This window comes from Tamandua tetradactyla, chromosome 11 (assembly GCF_023851605.1).
Source record: "Tamandua tetradactyla isolate mTamTet1 chromosome 11, mTamTet1.pri, whole genome shotgun sequence".
In the NCBI taxonomy this organism is placed as follows: Eukaryota; Metazoa; Chordata; class Mammalia; order Pilosa; family Myrmecophagidae; genus Tamandua; species Tamandua tetradactyla.
In genome coordinates, this window is record NC_135337.1 from 35,158,781 (window position 1) to 35,176,120 (window position 17,340).

The following is a 17,340-nucleotide window of genomic DNA, read 5'->3' on the forward strand; positions in this document are numbered from 1 at the left end:
CCTTATCAAAGATCAAATGTCCATAGATGAGAGGGTCTATATCTGAGCACTCTATTCGATTCCATTGGTCGATATATCTATCTTTATGCCAATACCATGCTGTTTTGACCACTGTGGCTTCATAATATGCCTTAAAGTCAGGCAGCGTGAGACCTCCAGCTTCGTTTTTTTTCCTCAAGATGTTTTTAGCAATTCGGGGCACCCTGCCCTTCCAGATGAATTTGCTTATTGGTTTTTCTATTTCTGAAAAATAAGTTGTTGGGATTTTGATTGGTATTGCATTGAATCTGTAAATCAATTTAGGTAGGATTGACATCTTAACTATATTTAGTCTTCCAATCCATGAACACGGTATGCCCTTCCATCTATTTAGGTCTTCTGTGATTTCTTTTAGCAGTTTTTTGTAGTTTTCTTTATATAGGTTTTTTGTCTCTTTAGTTAAATTTATTCCTAGGTATTTTATTCTTTTAGTTGCAATTGTAAATGGGATTCGTTTCTTGATTTCCCCCTCAGCTTGTTCATTACTAGTGTATAGAAATGCTACAGATTTTTGAATGTTGATCTTGTAACCTGCTACTTTGCTGTACTCATTTATTAGCTCTAGTAGTTTTGTTGTGGATTTTTCCGGGTATTCGACGTATAGTATCATATCGTCTGCAAACAGTGATAGTTTTACTTCTTCCTTTCCAATTTTGATGCGTTGTATTTCTTTTTCTTGTCTAATTGCTCTGGCTAGAACCTCCAACACAATGTTGAATAATAGTGGTGATAGTGGACATCCTTGTCTTGTTCCTGATCTTAGGGGGAAAGTTTTCAATTTTTCCCCATTGAGGATGATATTAGCTGTGGGTTTTTCATATATTCCCTCTATCATTTTAAGGAAGTTCCCTTGTATTCCTATCTTTTGAAGTGTTTTCAACAGGAAAGGATGTTGAATCTTGTCGAATGCCTTCTCTGCATCAATTGAGATGATCATGTGATTTTTCTGCTTTGATTTGTTGATATGGTGTATTACATTAATTGATTTTCTTATGTTGAACCATCCTTGCATACCTGGGATGAATCCTACTTGGTCATGATGTATAATTCTTTTAATGTGTTGTTGGATATGATTTACTAGAATTTTATTGAGGATTTTTGCATCTGTATTCATTAGAGAGATTGGTCTGTAGTTTTCTTTTTTTGTAATATCTTTGCCTGGTTTTGGTATGAGGGTGATGTTGGCTTCATAGAATGAATTAGGTAGTTTTCCCTCCACTTCGATTTTTTTGAAGAGTTTGAAGAGAATTGGTACTAATTCTTTCTGGAACATTTGGTAGAATTCACATGTGAAGCCATCTGGTCCTGGACTTTTCTTTTTAGGAAGCTTTTGAATGACTAATTCAATTTCTTTACTTGTGATTGGTTTGTTGAGGTCATCTATGTCTTCTTGAGTCAAAGTTGGTTGTTCATGTCTTTCCAGGAACCCGTCCATTTCCTCTAAATTGTTGTATTTATTAGCGTAAAGTTGTTCATAGTATCCTGTTATTACCTCCTTTATTTCTGTGAGGTCAGTAGTTATGTCTCCTCTTCCATTTCTGATCTTATTTATTTGCATCCTCTCTCTTCTTCTTTTTGTCAATCTTGATAGGGGCCCATCAATCTTATTGATTTTCTCATAGAACCAACTTCTGGTCTTATTGATTTTCTCTACTGTTTTCATATTTTCAATTTCATTTATTTCTGCTCTGATCTTTGTTATTTCTTTCCTTTTGCTTGCTTTGGGATTAGTTTGCTGTTCTTTCTCCAGTTCTTCCAATTGAACAGTTAATTCCTGCATTTTTGCCTTTTCTTCTTTTCTGATATAGGCATTTAGGGCAATAAATTTCCCTCTTAGCACTGCCTTTGCTGCATCCCATAAGTTTTGATATGTTGTGTTTTCATTTTCATTTGCCTCCAGGTATTTGCTAATTTCTCTTGCAATTTCTTCTTTGACCCACTCGTTGTTTAAGAGTGTGTTGTTGAGCCTCCATGTATTTGTGAATTTTCTGGCATTCTGCCTATTATTGATTTCCAACTTCATTCCTTTATGATCCGAGAAAGTGTCGTGTATGATTTCAATCTTTTTAAATTTGTTAAGACTTGCTTTGTGACCCAGCATATGGTCTATCTTTGAGAATGATCCATGAGCACTTGAGAAAAAGGTGTATCCTGCTGTTGTGGGATGTAATGTCCTATAAATGTCTGTTAAGTCTAGCTCATTTATAGTAATATTCAGATTCTCTATTTCTTTATTGATCCTCTGTCTAGATGTTCTGTCCATTGATGAGAGTGGGGAATTGAAGTCTCCAACTATTATGGTATTTGTGTCTATTTCCCTTTTCAGTGTTTGCAGTGTATTCCTCACGTATTTTGGGGCATTCTGGTTCGGTGCGTAAATATTTATGATTGTTATGTCTTCTTGTTTAATTGTTCCTTTTATTAGTATATAGTGTCCTTCTTTGTCTCTTTTAACTGTTTTACATTTGAAGTCTAACTTGTTGGATATTAGTATAGCCACTCCTGCTATTTTCTGGTTGTTATTTGCATGAAATATCTTTTCCCAACCTTTCACTTTCAACCTATGTTTATCTTGGGGTCTAAGATGTGTTTCCTGTAGACAGCATATAGAAGGATCCTGTTTTTTAATCCATTCTGCCAATCTATGTCTTTTGATTGGGGAATTCAGTCCATTGACATTTAGTGTTATTACTCTTTGGATAATATTTTCCTCTAACATTTTGCCTTTTGTATTATATATATATCATATCTGACTTTCCTTCTTTCTACACTCATCTCCATACCTCTCTCTTCTGTCTTTTTGGTTCTGACTCTAGTGCTCCCTTTAGTATTTCTTGCAGAGCTGGTCTCTTGGTCACAAATTCTCTCAGTGACTTTTTGTCTGAGAATGTTTTAATTTCTCCCTCATTTTTGAAGGACAATTTTGCTGGATATAGGAGTCTTGGTTGGCAGTTTTTCTCTTTTAGTAATTTAAATATATCATCCCACTGTCTTCTAGCCTCCATGGTTTCTGCTGAGAAATCTACACATAGTCTTATTGGGTTTCCCTTGTATGTGATGGATTGTTTTTCTCTTGCTGCTTTCAAGATCCTCTCTTTCTCTTTGACCTCTGACATTCTAACTAGTAAGTGTCTTGGAGAACGCCTATTTGGGTCTAATCTCTTTGGGGTGTGCTGCACTTCTTGGATCTGTAATTTTAGGTCTTTCATAAGAGTTGGGAAATTTTCAGTGAAAATTTCTTCCATTAGTTTTTCTCCTCCTTTTCCCTTCTCTTCTCCTTCTGGGACACCCACAACACGTATATTTGTGCGGTTCATATTGTCCTTGAGTTCCCTGATACCCTGTTCAAATTTTTCCATTATTTTCCCGATAGTTTCTGTTTCTTTTTGGAATTCAGATGTTCCATCCTCCAAATCACTAATTCTATCTTCTGTCTCTTTGAATCTATCATTGTAGGTATCCATTGTTTTTTCTATCTTTTCTACTTTGTCCTTCACTTCCATAAGTTCTGTGATTTGCTTTTTCAGTTTTTCTATTTCTTCTTTATGTTCAGCCCATGTCTTCTTCATGTCCTCCCTCAATTTATCGATTTCGTTTTTGAAGAGGTTTTCCATTTCTGTTCGTATATTCAGCATTAGTTGTCTCAGCTCTTGTGTCTCATTTGAGCTATTGGTTTGTTCCTTTGACTGAGCCATATTTTCAATCTTTTGAGCGTGGACAGTTATCTTCTGCTGCTGGCGTCTGGGCATTTATTCAGATTTCTCTTGGTGTTGGACCCAGCAAGGTTGTAATATTTTTCTGTGAAATCTCTGGGTTCTGTTTTTCTTATCCTGCCCAGTAGGTGGCGCTCGTGGCACACGTTTGTCTGCGGGTCCCACCAGTAAAAGGTGCTGTGGGACCTTAAACTTTGGAAAACTCTCGCCGTCCTGGGGGTTCCCTAGCCGAAGCGGCCTGAGCCGGCCCAGGGTCCGAATGCAGGGAGGGTTGCTGTTCGCCGCAGCCAGGGAAAGAGCCCGTCCGAATTTCCTAGTCGGCCCTGGGCAACAAGCGTGGCGGGAGGGCGCCAGCGGCAGCGGCCCGCCCGAGGGAGTGCACGTTCCCCGGGAGTCACGGGTTTGGAAGGGGCCTCCCCCACCCGTCACCGTTCTCCGCGGCCTGGGGGTTTCCGATCCAATTCTCTCAGTTGGTCCGGGGGCTGCGCGTGGTGTGGGCGCCAGTCGCCTTGGTTTCAGGGGACCACCTCTCCAATTCTCCCAGCCGGCCCGGGAAGGGGGAAGGGAGTAACTCCGGCCGCTTGCCACCCCGCCCGGTAAGGCCCGCGCGCCTCGGCGATCTCACCCGAGCTGCTTCTCTCAGCCAGCCAGCCGTTCCAGGATGGGGTACGCTGTCTTTTTTATCTCTGTTGTGGCTTTGGGCGCTTTCTGTATCGTTTCTACTCCCCTAGTAGGTGTCCTGGAGAAGAAACTAAGATCCGCGCGTCTTACTAAGCCGCCATCTTCCAGGAAGTCCTCTGCAGATCTTTTAAGGCATAACCTTGATAGCTATAGGGGATGATGTCCCTCACATTCTGTTGGTCAAAGGAGTCACACAAGTAGTCCAGATACAAGAGGAAGGGAAACAGATTACACTTTAATGAAAGGAGTATCAATGAATTTGCAGACATCTTTAATCTACCATAACCCATTCTCTGGTCATAAATGATTCATACCCTCTTACATGCACACCATACATACTCACCTGTTCCCAAGCCACTCAAAAGTTTCATCCCATTATGGTATCAAGCTGAAGCTTGAAATTTAAAACCTTGTCATCTAAATCAGATTCAGATACTGATGAGGATCCTCAAGTACAGCTCCTTGGGGGTTGCTCCTCAGGTCCAGAGACCTGTGAACTGATAAAGTAACTTGTCCTCTCTTCATACTCAACATACAATGAAGAGGCAGGATCAGAATAACTGCATTAGACACTCATGTTGAAAGAGCAGGGACAGAAAAGGTCCATAACAGTCCCTGGTCCACAGCAATTCTGAAATCTAGCTAGGTACACGTCACTAATTTCCACTTTGGAGTCAGGAAATTTTTGTTGATGAGGGTGCAGTCTGTCTCCTGAGAATAATTTCTCTTGGATCTTGGCTCCACGTTCTAAATTCTTGGTACACTCTTCTGAGTTTCTATAAGCAATGGCTATATTTGCAGCTGAGTAGTTTTCTCAGCCTTCCTCCTGCACATGAAGTCTGGAGGCCCAAAAGGCTCCTCTCATTTTGAACTATTTCAGCCCCTTTCAGTTTAAAAGGGTGGTACTGCTAATGTAATTCTCCTAAAAAGTTTGTGAGTTTCCTAAAAAGCTTACTGAGGTACATTCCATTAGATAGAAGCTATACCCACAAATGTTGTTGACAAAAATATACCCATAAAAAAGACTGAGATGGTATAATCTAGGAATGCCTAGAGTGTATAATGATAGTGACTAAATGTACAAATTTAAAAATGTTTTTGCATGGGGAAGAACAAAGGAATGTCAATACTGCAGGGTGTTGAAAATAGATGGTAATTAATATTTTAAAACTTAAACTTATGTATGAGACTAGAGCAAAAAATGTTTATTTGGTACAAAATTTATATTTTGACTAGTGTATTTCCTAATATAACCTATGTGGACAGCTTTAATGAACACTATAGTACATGGAACCTTGAGTAGGATATGAGATTTTGTAGGTTTGTTCAGAGTGATGCCCTGATAAATCCCAGAGTGATTTGAACAGTGAATAAAAAAGTATTTGCTAAGTCCCCTTGGAGGAATGGTGAAAAAAAAAAAAAAAATATATATATATATATATATACCTACACACCCATAAAGTAGCCCCTGTCTATTGTGGATTGCAAGTTAGGTGCTGAGGGACAACAATCTTAAGACTCTTAGACATCCTTCTATCTAGCTGAGAAGATCTACAAATCTTTCAAAGTCTTAGTAAAGAGTCTTACAGCTCTGCCCTTAATTTTGCTTCTTATCCCATGTGGTAAAGAATTGGCCTTGCCCAAAGAGAACTCTGGTCTTTGCTCTTCTGGGAAGTAATCATGTCATACCAGAGCCGACTGTCTTCATTTAGTATGGGGCCGGCCACACCCAATGGTCTTAAGGTGAGCACTAGCCATGCCAGAAAGATCAACAATGTGATTTGGATGGGGGCTTTGGGTCACACAATAGTTGATCTGGGGACTCAACCACCAAGGCAGTCAATCAATCATGCCAACGTAATGAAGTCCCATTAAAATCTCTAGATACTAAATCCCAGGCAAACTTCCCTGGCTGGCATTACTCCATTTGTATCATCATACATCAATACTGGGAGGTTAATACGTCCAGAAAGGACAATGGTAACTTCGCATTTGGAACTCTCCCAGACTCTGCCCAAAGCATCTCTTCCTTTGGTTGATTTTAATTCATAACCTTTCCCTGAATTAAACCAGAACAGTGAGCATAATAGTTTTCTGTGAGTTCTCCTAGTGAATTATCACATCTTAGGGTCATTTTGGGAGCCACCCCATGAGCTTGAAGATAACATCAGGCGTGAGAGCAGCCTTGTGGAGGACTAAGTATGCCCTCTAACTCTGATAGATGGCACAAACTGTTGCAGTTCAGAGACCGAGTTTTACTGGAATTACTCTGGATTAGATGTTAGGATTGAGGTCATTTCTTATTTTAAAGATCTTCTGCTGGGTAGTGAAGCTGAGAATGAGAAACACTTTTATTCTCCAATGTGGAGTACTGGAATCCTGGGATGGATGGAGGTCCACAACGCTTCAGTCACATGGCTGGCAGTTGGGCTGGCTGTTGGCTGGGAACCCAGCTGTGGCTGTTGACAAGGGGCCTTGCCTATCCTTTACATGGCTATTAAGACTTCCTCATAGCAAGGTGGCTAGTTGAAAAGTAAGATCACTTCAAGATGCAAAACAGAAGCTACCAATTGTTTAAGGTGCAGCCTCAGAAATTCTCCATACTATTTCTGTCACATTCTATTGGTCAAACGTAGCAGAGCCAACCCAGATTCAAAAGGAGAAACAGACTTCATTTCTTTCTTCTCCTTTTTTTTTTTTAATATATTTTTATTGAGAAATCTTCACACACATATATTCCATACATGGTGTACAATCAATGGCTCACAATATCATCACATAGTTGTATATCCATCACCATGATCGTTTTTTAGAACATTTGCATCACTCCAGAAAAAGAAATTAAAAAAAGGAAAAACTCATACATACCCTACACCTTAACTCACTCTCATTGACTACTACTATTTCCATCTACCAATTTATTTTACCCTTTGTCCCCGCTATTATATATATTTTTTTTTATCCATCTTTTTTTACTCATCTGTCCATACCCTGGATAAAATAAGCATCAGACACAAGGTTTTTACAATCACATGGTCACGCTGTAAATGTTACATCTTTATACAATCAACTTAAAAAATAAAGCCTCCTGGAACACGGCTCAACAGTTCCAGGTACTTCCCTCCAGCCACTTGAATACATCATAAACCAAGAAGGGATATTACATAATGCATAAGAATAACCTCCAGGATAATCTCTTGACTCTGTTTGAATCATATGAGGAAGGATTATCAGATGAGGAGAAATAAAAGAGGATAGGGACGTAGAGTTATTGGGGTAAAGTAGAAGCACAAGGTTTTTGGAACACAGAAATAAAATTTTCAGGAAAAGCCACCATAGTCAAATAACACAGAGAAATCAAAGGAGAATAAAGACCTGTAACTACCATCCTGCAGCTTCTTATCCAAAGCTGTACAGTGGTAATGGGTCTATAAAACAATTATAAACAGTGCTCTAAATATTAGGAAAATTACTCTAACCATCTAAAGTCTTAAGAGGAAGTTACTGAATATGATAATTAAGTCCATGGGAAAAATTTTAAAAATCTTAATTAAATCTGCATTGTTCTGAAAATTAAGGAACATTGCTTCCTGTTTCCTTGTTTCTGGTAGTTTTGGAATATATCATGTATTTAATTGAGATGATAATTTCCTCTCAAGGCTCAAAGCCCTCTCAATTCTTTGATACTTTTAATTAGCTGTCATATTATCTTGATTGCATTTAAAAGAAAGTAAGTTGCAATAACATTAATGTACCACTGACACTGGAGGAGAAGCACCAGTTGAAAATACTTAGAAGATATTCTTAGAAAGTCACCTCTAACTCCCCATTGCTATCTTTCATTGTTTATAAACCTATTTTCCTGACCTCCCACAGTAAGCAAGTCATAAAGTAGAGCCAAACCCAGTCCCCACGCAGTATCCTGGGAATCACACATGTCCTCATCAAATGATAGCCTGACTGAAGAGATCTGAAAATAACTGGGAGCTTGGCAGAATTGATTCTGGCTACCTAGTCCAAAAAATACTAATATAAAATATGGTGGAAAATGAAGCTGCAAATATAGTCCAGGATATTTATGTCATATATACATATTTTTTTATGTCTAAATGAGAGCTTTTGATTTGGGACAGACAAACCAGTGTACTCTAAAAGCAATTAAAAATATGATTTAGGTATGCAAGGGTAGTTCAGTGGTAGAATTCTCGCCTGCCATGTGGGAGACCCGGGTTTGATTCCCGGCCCATGCACTTCCCCAAGAAACAAACAAACAAGCAAAACAGAGAAAGGAAAAACAAACAAACACAAATTCAACAAATAGTGCTGAAACAACTGATACTCACATCGAAAAAGAATGAAATGTGATCCTGGGCATTAGGATACAAAAAAATATACATATATGATTTAGTTCCTAGTCTTATCCCTTTCTCTTAAGTTAACATTTCTATGTACTTTATGGAGTATGCTTAGCACAAGAGAAGCCCAATGACAATGGGTCTGTAAAAATTATAAACTGAGCTCTAAATACTAGGAGAAGCAATACCAATGAAACGTAAGGCCCTATGTGTGCTGTGAAAGGATCTATAATCCTATGATGGGGAAGAGATAAGCATACTTGAAAGTTAGCAACATCATCTTATACTGTCATTTCAGTGCCAAAATGAGTGGGATGACATGCTAAACCCAATTACCCTATATTTGGTTCTAAATAAACAAAATGCCCAAAAGGAATGGGTGAACACATGGCTGAACAGCAGTATCTGTCAAAAGGATGTCAGGATTTTAGTCCATCCATGCAACAAATATTTAAGATACCAACTATGTATAAGGTGGAGTCCTAAGCATTAAGGAAATATAGGTGTGCAAGATTAGACAAGATCCCTACTTTCATGGAACTTACTCTGCAGCGTGGCGACGGAGGTAACAACCAAATACACAAACACAATAAGCTCAGAAACGCCATGAAACATATAGCGTTGCTTTAAATTGGGTGGTTAAGGAAGAGGTAGCATTAAAATGGAGATCTAAATGGAGCCAGCCAGATGACGATGTTAGGAAAGTCATCCCAGCAGAAGGAGTAGCAAGCTTAAAATGTGTGAGGATTAGAAAGGAGGCTAGTTAGTTAGTCTAGGGTGTCATGAGCTTGAAGGAAGTAGAAGAATGAAAGAGGGCCTGCAACCAAGGTAAAGAGTTTGGATAATAGTTCATGAGTGATTGATGATCACTGTAGATCCTAAATAAAGGGCTGATAGGATCTGATAAGAACTTTTAAATGTTTATAGTCAACTCAACGAATCATCAGGGAAATGTGTATATACTCAAGAAGTCAAAGAATCTTGACTTTCAGCTATAAAAAGAAGGATGTCCAAATGTAGCAGGTGACAGATCTCTCATCACTGCTTCACTTGGACATATATTTAGAGCTGGGTGACACACTTTTAAGGCACATGCTGTATTTATAACACTAGAGAGTTACATTATTTAATACAGTATATGAATGCATTCATTATCTCAAAGTTAGAAGCTCTGTCAGAGAGCTAATTTAAGATTAATTTTCTATGATTATAAAAAGAATTTTGTTTGTAGGAAACAACAAAATATTGGGATTGTTGACTTCTCTGGGTTGACTACTTAAGTATAGCCATCTTTGACTTACAGAAACAAGGCAAACCAATCTGCACATACAAATGCAATCTTAAACAAAAATGAGGAGAAATACTGACATGGCATCTAAGAAATTCACATTTATTAAGTTGCTTAAACCTTTACAACTTTAAAAAAATGACAAACATTAAACATCAAACATACATACACACAGATACTTTTCTACATGCAAAGCCTACAAAGGACAGAGAATGACATTTTACCAGGATGTGTACAGACTTCATTTTCTGTTTATTCTCAGCTAAACACATCAAAAGGATTTTGCTCAAAATGTCTGTGAGAATAGTAATCTCCTTTTCATACCAAGAATTCAGTATTTGTTTGCTCCAAGCCATCAACAAACAGTAATTATCTTTGCCATGTGTTCACAATTCAGAATGTTAATCTTACCCTATGAATGCTGGTCAACCGGAAACTCGGCAATTAGTTTCTATTTGAAAATTCCTAAAGAGAAATTATAAACATATTGTTATATTTTACACATCACAGGACTAAAAGACAATTTATCCATTTATGTGGTTATAAAGTTTCCCACATCTATACTAAATAACTTTATGAAACATGCAAAAGACAAACTTTTTTAAAAGTGAGGTTTGTTAAAGGAATCTCATAAAACATGTTAAGTAATACTCAGGGAGAGGGAAAATAATCACCGTCACAAATTATAAATTTAATCTCATTAATACTGTAATTCACAAGGCATAAAATGTGAACATTAAATCTTTAATGACCAATGAAACAGTATTATAAATGAGGCAGCACCCGTTTTATAAATAATAGAAAAGCCTATTGAGGATAAATAAATGCTTCTTACAGAAAACAGCAAAAAACATGGAGGAAAAAATTTTATTTGGCTTATTTTTCTCCTTCCAATGTTTCTTTTTTTTTTTTATTCAATTATGTGTTCACAATTATGTGTTCAATTATTTTTTAGTTTTATTCAATTATGCCACTGAAAATGCAATAGCACAATACTGTCATCTCCTTTTGCCTCTTACTATAGCACTGGCTTTTCCTGATATTATTATAATGTTTCTCTAAATGTCATTTGAAATGGAAGCATAATAGTTCATAAGTGGATATTCCATAGTTTATAAAACCATTCCCCTACTGAATCTTAGATTTTACCTTTTTATTACAAGCAATGCTGTAAACATCTCCATACTCGGATCATAATTTCCCTTGCATAGGCAAAATTACTGGGTCAAGAAGTGTGAGGCGTGAAGAATATTTTTGAGGCCCCTGATATGTAATAAACAGTTATTTTTCAAAAAGATTATACTGATTTTTTTTCCCTAGAAACACTATATAAACCAGATTTGGAAATCATTAAAAAAAAAAAAAACCTGCTACTTCTCTGCATGAAAATGATCATATTGTGACTTTATTTTGCATTTCTTTGAGTTGGGTTGAATGTTTTCCAGCATTTTCTACTTACAAGTTGCATTCCTCTTTTTTATTTCACATTTATCTAAACCTGAGGAATATCACAAACCTGGAGATATAAATGTAGAACTTAATGAAAGCTCTCTGATACTGACAACTTGTCATCTCAGGGTGAAGCCACTGCTGTCAAGCAAAGGAAACAACAAAGCGTGGCTCAGTTTCTTTATTCAGGCTACAACAAAACCAAGCTAATTTTAGAAATGATAGCAAAGTTGTTATTGCCTTTCTTCCTCCCCAGCAACACAAAAAAGTACCCAGTGGGAAGAATGAAATGTGAAAATGCTAAATGGCGCTGCTGCTTAGAATAAATAGTCCATATTTGCCAGAGTGAAAACAGGACACAGCCTGTCACAGCAATTCTAACAGACCCAGCTGCTGAGACAGGCGGCTTGCAATGAATGTCACAAAACTGGCTTTACCTGCTCCATGAAAAGCATTTTCTGTCCCCAGAATCGGGAATCAGACGCGTGTATTTTAATTTTTAAAGTCAGTTTCAAGGTAACCTAAAAAGATTTATTCTGGACGGGTTGGGGATGGCAAGCCTAATATTGACCATTCCCTTCTTTCTCAAATAAGAGCTCCTTTAAAGGGTCCCTAATGATGGCTTTATAAGGAAATACTCCAAGTGACTGAGGAAAAAGGAACAATAGGGGGCAAGCAGTTTTCTGATAGAAAAACAAAAGGCTCCAAGGCTTTTACTTGGAAAACTAAGAAGGTTGGATGCTCTTACTTCCCCAGTAGAGATAGTAGGGGATTGATAAAACCAACTCCCTTTGCAGCAAAGCAAGGAGCTACTATAAAATTTTGGAATCTGAGCACGGCTTTCCATTTGGGTGAATCTCTCAGCAGATAATTAAATAAAATTAGATTTATCAAGAAGTCAAGGAGATCTTGTCAAAAGAACCGTATTAAGAAAATACACAGTCACCTGGCTTCATTTTGCAGGTCAAAAATGGCAAGAATCACTATAATAAAATACTCATTCACCCCACCTTGTGCAGTGCCGTAAGTTTAAGGCTTTAGATTATATAAAATTAATCTATTTCATCAGTTTGAAAAGTTCAAAACTACAATTACCAGATGTATTTAAAAGAGGGAAATTCCGCTCCCAAATCCTGTAGAATCATCTCTGTGAGCTTCCCCTGACCGCCACAGGTAGAATATACTCTGTTCTCTCCTCTGGATTCCGGGAACCCTTTGACTACTATTTTTCACACTGCTTTACAGTATATGTTAAGCTACTGCCTTGAGTTCCTGGAGGGCTGGACCAGTATCTTACATACTTTTATCCCCAGATTTATCACAGTGTCTCTTTCCAGACCTAGATTAAGTGTCTAAATATTACGGCAGCTGCCGTGTACAAATCATCAGTGGGGTAAAATCAAGCTAGATTAACCAAAACAGCATTTACCAGAACTTTTCCCAGGGACTGTAGTGAATGAGGTGGGAAGGAAGATAAAGAGTCTGTCTGCTGTTTTTCGTCTGGTCAGTTGAGATCCTGGAAACTGGCAAAAAGGGGAACTGGAGAGAGATTTTTGCTACTCTTTTCCCACACAGCACTTGGCTTCTCGTCTTCAAAATGCTGTGAATAAATATTTAAAGCATAACTTTCTGGAGCTGTATCAAATCTTCAGCTTGCCCAGAGTAACAAGATATTAGCCCGCCTGGACAGCCCACATGTCTCAGCCCTGCCCATGTCTGCATCATACATATTTAGTGAATAACTGTTCTATGAGTGAATGATATAAGATCTAGTTAGTTAAGCTACTGATTACTAACCGAGGATACACGAAGAGGCCTGGCCCTCTGAGAGGTCTGTGGATGTAATTGGGGTACATACATAACGCTCTGGACCAGTTAGCTGTGATGCATGACATGAAAACAGAGCCTCTGGCAATCAATATTTCCATCCCCCCAGGGCAGGTGCCCAGGTTCAGAGGCAGAGGCTAAGCATTTGCCCTTCTGTAAGAATGGAGAGAAATTTATACTTGTCGATCTACCCACCAAACATGACATTTCACAAATTTGAATGGAGAACTGCTGTCAAATTCAGCATGACTGGCTGCATTATAATGACTGTAAGTCATTTTGTATCAGTGATAGACCACTGGATAAATGCCATAGCATTCCTAATTAACCTTATTATCATATCAAATTAGGATTTCACGGTCATTCATTTGCACGAATTAACCTTAGTATAATGGAACAAAATAATACTGTAACTAAGGAGTAGAAGTATCACATTTTATCACCCAAACAAGAATGTTGTGTATCACCTTGCCTGCGTCTACCTGATGTCCTGTCCACCTTACCCCAAGGCTGTGAGCTCTGAGAGGGTGAGAACCATAAACACTGTAATTCCACAATCCTGTGATCTATAATTAAGCAGGTAATATGCACATCTTGGATAGTTTCAGTCTCATATAACCAATAATTTGATACTGATGACTATAACGAATGCAACATCTATATGACACAATTTTAACCCACTGTCAAAAATCAAATTGTAGGAGCACATTGATCAAGATAAGGGAGTAAGAAACTTCAGGGCTCCCTCCTCCACAGAAACTTTAGATAATCAGTAAGAACTAGCAGAAACATCTTTCTTAAAGCTCCAGGAAACGGTCAAAGAATTGCAGCAACAGAGCAAGCATGGAATCGAGAAAAAGGCTATTAAAAAGCAGTGGGGTCTCCTATTGCCCTGGTTGGCCCCGCCCCCACCCCTTCAATGGCTGCAAGCACAGCTAGCCTTGTGGTTCCAGTGAGGATCCCTGACTCTGGTGCTGGAGGGAGCCAAGTAGGCATCATGTACACACTGGGAGCATGATGCTTGGCCCAAAAGGCCTGGAGGTGGCCTGAGGGACTCCTGTTTCAGAACTTGCTCTAAGAATAAAAGGCAGCTCATAGAACTCTCCTACACAAAACTGTGTGAAAGTAGTCAGGACATGCTGCCTGGGGGCAGGAATTGTTGACTCTAGGAAATACAGTGCAGAGCCCTGGACAGGAGGATATTCTTAATTGCAAAACAGAGGGAATCCCTAGGGCCAAACACGCATGCCCCAGACAAGACCTTTGTCCAGTAATGACCATGAAAGCCTCTATGCTTTGTCCTGGAGTTATTCTCTAAACTTTTGCTACGAATAAGCTCTGAAGAGTACTTATACTGGTCAATACGCAAAGGCTAGGGAAAGTGTTTTCTTTTTTCCATCTCTTTTGTTGTTCTTGTTAAATCCTGGCATTCAAAGAAAGCTCTGTCATAAGAGAAACTAAGCTGGATAGAAGCTTAAGGAAGAAACACTTCAGAATCACTTCAAACTCCAGTGATAATACATGGAAATATCAAAATGTCCAGGTTTCAACAAAAGATCCCAAACATATACAAAGAAACAGGAAGCAATGGCCCAGGCAAAGGAGAAGATTAAAGCATTAGAAACCATCAAGGAGGAGGATCAGACCTGAGAGATTCCAAAGGCATTTTTAAAAAGTTCTAAATATGATCAAAGAGCTAAAAGAAAACATGGACAAAGAACTAATGGACACCAGAAAAGCAAAATACAAACACAAAGAAAATATCATAAAGAGAGATGGAAATTATGAAAAAGAACCAACAGAGCTGAAGGTCATAATAACAGCAATTAAAAATTCCCTAGAGCCATTCAGCAGCAGATTGAGAAACAGCCAGTGATCTTAAAGATAATTCAAATCATCCAGGCTGAGAATTACAAGAAAGAATGAAGAAAAGTGAACAGAACCTGAGAAACCAGTGGGACACCATCAGACATACCAGAACAAATATTGTAGGAATCCCAGAAGGAGAAGAAAGTAGCAGATTATTCAAAGAAATAATGGCTGAAAACTCCCCTAAAATTAATGAAAGACATGAATATACACATCTAAGATGCTCAACCAACTCCAAATAGGATAAACGTAGACAGATCCACAAGATGCATTTTTACAAATCAAGCTGTTGAATGCCAAGATAAAGAGAATTCTGAAAGCTGCGAGAGAGGAACAAGGTATCACACACAGGGAGACTCAATATGTCCTCAGTAAGACCACCGAGTTCTCACTGTATTCCATGGAGGCAAGAAGGCAGCAGGATGAAATATTTAAAGTGCGAAAAGCAAAAAACTGCCAACGATGAATTCTGTATTCGGTGAAACTGTTTCCAAAAATGACAGGGAGGTTAGCATGCATTCCTAAATAAACAAAAGCTAAGGGGGCCTGTCACCACTAGAACGGCCCTTCAAGAAATGCTAATGGGAGTTCTGCAGTGTGAAAGGAAAGAATACTAGGACAATTGATTGAAGCCACATAAAGAAATAAAGATCTGTGGTAAAGATAATGACATGGGGGAATAAAAATACCAGTATTTTTGGTTCATAACGCCACTTTTCACTTCCTACAAGATCTAAAATACAAAGACATAAAATGTAATGATAAATCAATGAACTCATAATATACACATACGTAAGAAATACATCACTTGTGATAAGAACTCTATAAAAGTGCCCAGGAACATAGTGGGTATATACTGTTGATGTTAAGTCACTAGCAAAGCAGATGAGATTGTTGCGGATTAAGGAGGTTAAATTTAAGTCCCATGGTAACCACCAGAGAATAACAGAGAACATGCAAGCTTATAAAGGCAGAAAGTAGAGTACAAGTTGCCAGGGGTGAAGGCGTAGGGGCAATGGGACATTAATGCAAAACGAGTGTGAGGTTTCTATTTGGGATGAAGGGAAAGTTCTAGTTAGGATGGTTGTGAGGGTACTGCAACACTGCGAACATCATTAATTCCAATGAATGGTACACTTGTGGGGCTCTGAGACAGGAAGATTTATGTTAAATATACATTTCTGCAATTAAAATAGAATGAAAGAAACAAAGAGAAACTAAAGAAATAATGACAATCAAATGCAATGCATGATACTGGCTGGATAGGGATCAAAGAATGGAGGAGATATGTTGGGACATAAGGAGAAAACATTGGAATATAGAAGATAAGCTTTATACCAATGTTAACTTTAACTTGATAAAATGTATAAATGAATATCCTTGTTCATAGGAAATGTACATGGAAGAATTACATGTTCAGGGAGTATGATGTGTGCATCCTGCTCTCAAACATTCAGAAGATAGATAAGACAGATAGGAAGGAATGAAGGAAGGGAGGGAAAGGAAGGGAAGGCAAAGATGACACAATATTAAAATTGGTGGATATGGGTGCCTGGGGGAGGGGTGGGAGTAGGTTGGTATTCCCTGTATAGAGCCTGTATTATTTTTGCAACAGCCCTTTACCTTTAAAATTACTTCAATAATAAAAAGTTAAGTCAAAATTCAAAAAACAAAAAAATCAAATTTTCATATATTATCAAATCAGCCTAGTTTTAAATTGGGCTAATGTTTCTGTCCATAAAATACAAAAGTTTAACGTTCACCAAGCATTAAAAGACCTTTAAATGCAAATGATTTTAAAATGAATACTGATATTCCATTAGGTGCTCCAAACAAATAGCTCATGCATCTTCAGCACTTAGGGAATACTGATAACTCCATTATACTTTTATTAAACTGTATCTTAAACATCTACTCTGATACTTTCCTGCCTCATGTAGCTCTGAGCTCTTAGCAGAGTTCACTGTGCACCTGGCACATAACAAATTCTCAATAATTATTTGGTTGAATAGAAAGAGGTGGGAGGAGACGAAAGGGGAATGCTAATATTTACTTTAGTGAGGGAGACATTATTACTTCAGTTTTAAAGGTGAGAAAGCTAAGGATCAGAGAAACTAAA

The 17,340-nt window shown here is 38.1% G+C and overlaps 1 protein-coding gene across 4 annotated transcripts in view; it reads right to left on the reverse strand.

Moving 5' to 3' along the window:
- The window catches only part of LRRC8B (leucine rich repeat containing 8 VRAC subunit B), a 113,581-nt gene that overhangs the window by 53,864 nt on the left and 42,377 nt on the right, over positions 1 to 17,340 (reverse strand). For 3 of the 4 annotated variants that reach the window (XM_077120346.1, XM_077120343.1, XM_077120344.1), the window contains exon 2: positions 10,488 to 10,541. The exons of the other annotated variant lie outside the window; for it this stretch is intronic. The gene's annotated coding sequence lies outside the window, so the exon portion shown is untranslated. The remainder of the gene's footprint in view (positions 1 to 10,487; positions 10,542 to 17,340) is intronic. 4 annotated transcript variants of the gene reach the window in all.